This window comes from Euphorbia lathyris, chromosome 9 (assembly GCF_963576675.1).
Source record: "Euphorbia lathyris chromosome 9, ddEupLath1.1, whole genome shotgun sequence".
Taxonomy (NCBI): Eukaryota; Viridiplantae; Streptophyta; class Magnoliopsida; order Malpighiales; family Euphorbiaceae; genus Euphorbia; species Euphorbia lathyris.
In genome coordinates, this window is record NC_088918.1 from 31,052,246 (window position 1) to 31,058,565 (window position 6,320).

Below are 6,320 nucleotides of genomic sequence, written 5' to 3' on the forward strand. Positions count from 1 at the left end.
TTACCCTCAACTTTTAATTTTACATTAAATCATGAAATTAGCCTCCAATCTATATCCATAATATTCAATTAACTCTCCAATCAATAAACAACTATAATATAATCTTATATTAGGGTATAATAACTAAAATTAGGGACACGGATGTGACAGACATAGTCGGGTATTTGCAGGGAAGTGTTGGATAAGACCATATAAGATTAGGCAAAGTTAAAGAGACGTCTCGACTATATGTGTGGTTTATGTATCAATACGTAAGAGGAGAAACTCTAGAATGGATATAAGGTTTTAAGTGTTTGGTTACGAGTTTGTTTGATAAAATGTTTATTTGATTATGAGTCGCTTTGATAAATAATTTATTTCAATACGACTTATTTTGACAAAAATGCTTATACAAAAATATATATTTATATTTGTGATTTGATTTGATAACATGATTTTTATGCTTAAAATTTTTTATTGTTGGATTCAATAAAATATTTGTATATGTATCTTATAAAATATATTTTAAGTAGATTATTTGATATGAATTCTTGAATTAAATTCAGGATACTAAACATTGGTTTTTGACCAGTAATAGTATTATGAATAGTAGCAGTTATAAAATACAATCCTATAGTAATAAGTGAAATTTAAAATTAAATTATCAACGTGTAATCAGAGTGTCAATGAGTAAACAGAAATATAGATATGCTAACGTAGGTAGAACTACGTGGCTTTGATTTCTGATTTAAAGATTAACAGATGATTTGAGATACATAAGAAGCTTGATAAAATTTAGTAGGAATTCCATAACATTCGTTCACTTTCTACGTCCATTTCAAATGGATTCTCGTTGTGTCCGCAAACACTAGAGGAAGCAATTAGAAAAGATATCGCATCTTGTATCTCTGTGGAATTATTTGGATTGACTGCTTGTGGAGCAGTCGATCCGATTGACGAATTATGGAAAATCGCGAACAAGTACAACATATGGTTCCATATTGATGCAAAATATGTAAGAAGTGCTTGCATATGTCCTGAATTCAGGCATTATTTGGATGGAGTAGAATTAGCAGATTATATAAGCATGAATCTAGATAAATGGTTCTTTACTAATATGACATGTTGTTGTCTGTGTAGTAAGCAACCTCATTTGTTGATTGAATAATTATCAACTAGCCCTGAATTCTTGAGGAATTCTGCTATAGAATCAAATAAAGTCATAGACTACAAAGATTGGAAAATTGCACTGAGCAGATGACTCATTGCTTTAAACGTATGAGCTGTGATACGTAGACATGGAACCTCATGCATGATATATGCAGCGATGCCATGTTGGCTATGTGATTAGAATCACTAGTGAAGAAGGATAAGAGGTTTAAGATTGTGGTGTCAAGAAAGTTTGCCTTGGTTTGCTTCAAATTGAAGCCGAAAACTGATGAATTGAACGGGAAATTATTGGTAGTGGTAAACAAGAGCATACATGCTTTCACGACTTATGGAGTGGTGGGAGGAATTTATTTCATACGCTGCTCTATTGGATCAACATTGACCGAGGAAAAACATGCAGATGAATTGTAGAATCTCATTCAAGAAAAGACTGTTCTTACTTATTAATTACTATAATATTTTGAACATTTCAAATTAGTATGTCTAAATTTTTATAATGGGCCGGGATCAATATTGACCCATCCACTCAAATGATATCAGATGAACCTAATACATAGTCATTTGAACTATAAAAAAAATTTAACTTCTGGTGAGTCAAAATAAGATTATAATGTTACTTATAGCTAAAAAAAAATTTGATAGTTTGTCCGATTTTTCGGTTTGAGCTTCGTCAGACACCTTTTAAGTACATTATTAGTTAGCAAAATAATTTCAAAAGGCTAAATTATATTATAATAGTCATGGATTTATTATTTTTGTAGCTATTAATTATTTTTTACTTGTACATTTATATTTCTTAGAAATATGTAATAGCTTTAATAGTTTAACTATAATAAAAATATGGATAAATAATTAGAAGGTCCCTATATTTTTATTTAACTCACTAGTAGGTCCATCATGTTATTATAAGGTCCTTTAATTTTACCTTAATAAACTCTTTAGTCCCTTATTTTTATACATGAAAGTACAAAATTGCCCCTAATTATACAAATAAAATAACTTATCTTCTAGTATTCAAATTTAATCAAAATAGTTTCAATGAAATTTGTGTAGTATATTTTCACCGAAATTCTTATACTTATGTATATTAATTATAAAAAAAATTATATTTCTTATTCTCTTAAAAAAATCACTTTTATAATTTTATATAGTTTCTACTCCTATTTTCATAATTTTTACAATATTTATCATTCATATTGTAATGAATAAGTTATACACTACTAAATTAAAATTTATAATTATATGAAAATTAATAAAACAATTAACTAATATTGGAGAGAATATTAATATGAAAGAAAAAAAACATAAAATAGGAACAATGGATATTTTATCATTAAAACATATAATAAAGGGTAATTTTGGTGTTTTAAATTTTATTTAGTTTAATTTTACTATTCACTCAAATATAAGGACTAAAGAGTTGACGATAATAAAAGCTAAGGGACTATATAATTATTTGTAAAAACACAAGGACTAACTAGTGTATTACGTAAAAACACAGGGACCTTATAAATATTTACCCTAAAAATATTGTTGCTAATTTACAATTTAACTTCAAGTGATACATGTAGAAAACTCATTTCTACCCGGACCCTTTTTAAAGTTTTTTTAAAATAATAATAATAATAAACAATGTTTTTAAAAATACCGATAAATTCGTTAGGTAGGAATATGCAATTTCATCTTGAATATAATTTATTAAGAAATGATATTTATGTGAATTTATTACGTTCTAGTATATATAAGAATTAAAATATAATTCAAAATTCTTTATAAATTATATTCAACGTAAATTTAATATATTGTTACATAATCAAGATTTGTTATAAATTATATTCTAAGGTAAATTTTAAATATGATTTCTATTTATAAATTAAATTACATCAATAATAAAATTAATTTTCTAAATATTTCCAGACAAACAAGTCGAGGAGCAATTAAAGAGAAAATTTTATCATACTTTTGTTATCCTTATACCTAAGGTTAATAATCCTATGGTGGTGAAGGACCTGAGGCCAATAAGCCTGTGCAATGTCCTATACAAAGTTCTATTAAAGGTCATTGCTAACCGCTTAAAGGCTACACTAAATACTGTAGTAGGGGAAGAACAGAGTGTGTTTGTACCAGGGCGAGCTATAACTGACAATACAATGATTGCTTTTGAGGTTTTCCACTCAATGAAACATAGACTGAAAGGAAAAAAAGGGGCCTTTGCGTTTAAGCTTGATATGAGCAAAGCTTATGACAGAATTGAATGTGATACAGATTGAAAGCGATAAATGGAGGTTTTAATCGTAAACCAACAAAGAGGTTCTTCTCTAGCTAAACTAGAAGGAGTGAATCCCAATAAACAAGGTATAAACCTTAGGTTCTCAAAGAGAATGATTTTGATTGATAAAAGTTAGTTCATCCTTACAAAATGAGGGTTTAAATACATCATCCTAATGATAATAAAAGACAAGGACTACCCCTACTAGGGTTTCAATAAGGCTATCCGTGAAAGGGTAAAATGGGTGATACGCCCCGACAATCAGTACAATGGTACAGGTACGGATTGTCAGGGTTGTTGGGGAATTACTTCGGGAGGAAGTAAACCTAGAGATTCGCCCATCCGCCCAGGGTAGATATTGATACGCCTCTTTGTGTACTCCTAGATCCGCCCCGCTCGTATGTCCTGGGGATCCTCCAGCCTCGATATCACCTCCATGGGTTTGCTGTCTGAGGATCCGCCAGAGCACGCGTGATCAGTTCTGCCAGTTAGGATGTCCGCATCATTCTCTCCTTCTTTAAAAGATGTCGGCACTGATTCGTCTTTGTAGCACTCCAAAGGACCATCTGACTTCCACGGGCTAAGGTCACGAATGTTGAACGCTGGTGATATTTTACCGAGCCAATTTGGCAATGCTATATGATAGGCATTGGCATTGATCTTCTTGGTGACCTTATATGGCCCGTATTTCCTAGGCTGAAGCTTGCTGCTTGTGGCGTTGGCGAGTCTCTCTTTGCCCAAATATACCATAACCTCATCCCCAACTTCAAACTGTAGGTCCCTACGGTGCTCATCCGCCTTAGCCTTTAATTTCTGATTTCTCTCCTCAAGAGTCTCTCTCACCTCTTGGTGCATCCGTACATAATCCTTCGCCAGCTGGTTGGCCGTCATGTTTCCTTTAGGAAGATGGGCTATATCAAGGACGTGATTTGGGGTCTTTGTGTATACTACCTCAAATGGGGATCTCCCAGTTCCCGAATGTACAAAGCCGTTGTAGGCGAACTCAGCTTGGGCTAAAACCACATCCCACATCCTGGGCTTATCCTTACATTTGATGCGCAGTAAGTTTCCCAAAGTTCTATTGACCACCTCTGTCTGTCCGTCTGTTTGAGGGTGGGCGGTGGTACTAAACTTCAGAGACGTATCAAACAGAGCCCACAACGTTCGCCAGAAGTGACTGAGGAACTTCGTATCACGATCCGAGACAATGCTCTTAGGTACGCCATTTAGCCTGACAATCTCTTTGAAGAATAGCTTAGCAGTCGCTGAGGCATCATTAGTTTTACGACAAGGTATGAAGTGGGCCATCTTTGAAAACCGATCAACTACAACAAAGATGGAATCCATGCCTCTCTGAGTTCTGGGCAACCCTAGGACAAAGTCCATGGACAGATCCTCCCATATGGTCTCTGGCACAGGCAAAGGTAGCTGCAAGCCAGCATTTGTAGTGCGTCCCTTGGCGTTCTGGCAGATATAGCTTCGTTCTACTAAGTAGGCAACATCTCTTCTCATCTTAGGCCAGAAATAACGAGAACTCACTGCTTCATATGTCTTGTCTCGCCCAAAATGCCCTCCAAGGGATCCGCCATGTAGATCACGAATAACCTTCTCGCGGATGGAAGTGCAGGGTAAGCAAAGTTGGTTGCCCCTCATGAGATACTCATCCATCAGGTGATACGCCCCATCCCCATGCTGATGTTGACACTTCTCCCAGATACTGCCAAAGTCAGGATCCGCCAAGTATTCTCCTCTAATGTGTTCAAAACAATCGGTCTCCAGGTTGACTGTTTTTATTAGTGACACCCTTCGACTCAAGGCGTCCGCCACCTTGTTCTGTTTTCCAGCCTTATGGATAAGCTTATAGGGGAACTTATCTATGAAGGCGGACCACCGGGCATACATGGAGCTTCGAAGTTGCTTCTGACTTCCCAGGTACTTAAGAGCTTGGTGGTCAGTGTAGAGGATGAATTCTTTCCCTACCAAATAATGCTCCCACACTTTCAACGCCCTCACTATAGCATAAAACTATTGATCATACGCTGCCCACTTTTGCCGTGCTTCACAGAGCTTCTCACTGAAATATGCAATGGGTCTCTTTTCCTGCATCAAGACTCCACCAATCCCAACTCCACTAGCATCGCATTCAACTTCGAATAGTTTGTCAAAATTGGGATACGCCAGCACGGGTGCTGTACTCAACTTTTCCTTGATCAGGGCGAAGCTCTTCTCTTGGGCATCCGCCCACTCGAACCCCCTTCCCTTCTTCAAACATTTCGTCAATGGGGCCATTATGGCACTGAAGTTCTTGATAAATCGGCGATAAAATGTTGCTAGCCCATGAAAACTCCTGATATCCCCCACATTCCTCGGAGTAGGCCATTCTCGGATGGCTCTTACCTTCTCCCCATCAACTTGGATCCCATCGCCACTAACCACGAACCCAAGGAAAACCAGACTTTCCATGACGAAGTCACACTTCTTAGTGTTGGCGTATAACTGGTGTTTCCTTAATAGGTCAAACACTATCCGTAAGTGCTCCACATGCTCCACCAAGGTCTCGCTATGAATCAGGATGTCATCAAAATACACAACTACAAATTTTCCAATCACCGGGCGAAGTACCTGATTCATCAGCCTCATGAAAGTACTAGGGGTGTTAGTCATCCCAAATGGCATGACTAACCACTCATACAATCCATCTCTGGTTTTGAAGGCGGTTTTCCACTCATCCCCAGATCGAATTCATATCTGATGATAACCGCTCCTGAGATCAATCTTGGAGAAAACTCGGGATCCGCCAAGCTGGTCTAACATATCATCCAGCCTTGGAATAGGGAACTTATACTTGATAGTGATCTTGTTGATAGCCCTACTGTCCAAACACATCCGCCAAGATCCATCC

At 36.2% G+C, this 6,320-nt stretch overlaps 1 pseudogene; it reads left to right on the forward strand.

Moving 5' to 3' along the window:
* The first annotated feature begins 665 nt into the window (after positions 1-665).
* Positions 666-1,596, forward strand: LOC136207323 (phenylacetaldehyde synthase-like; annotated as a pseudogene).
* Positions 1,597-6,320: the final 4,724 nt, after the last annotated feature.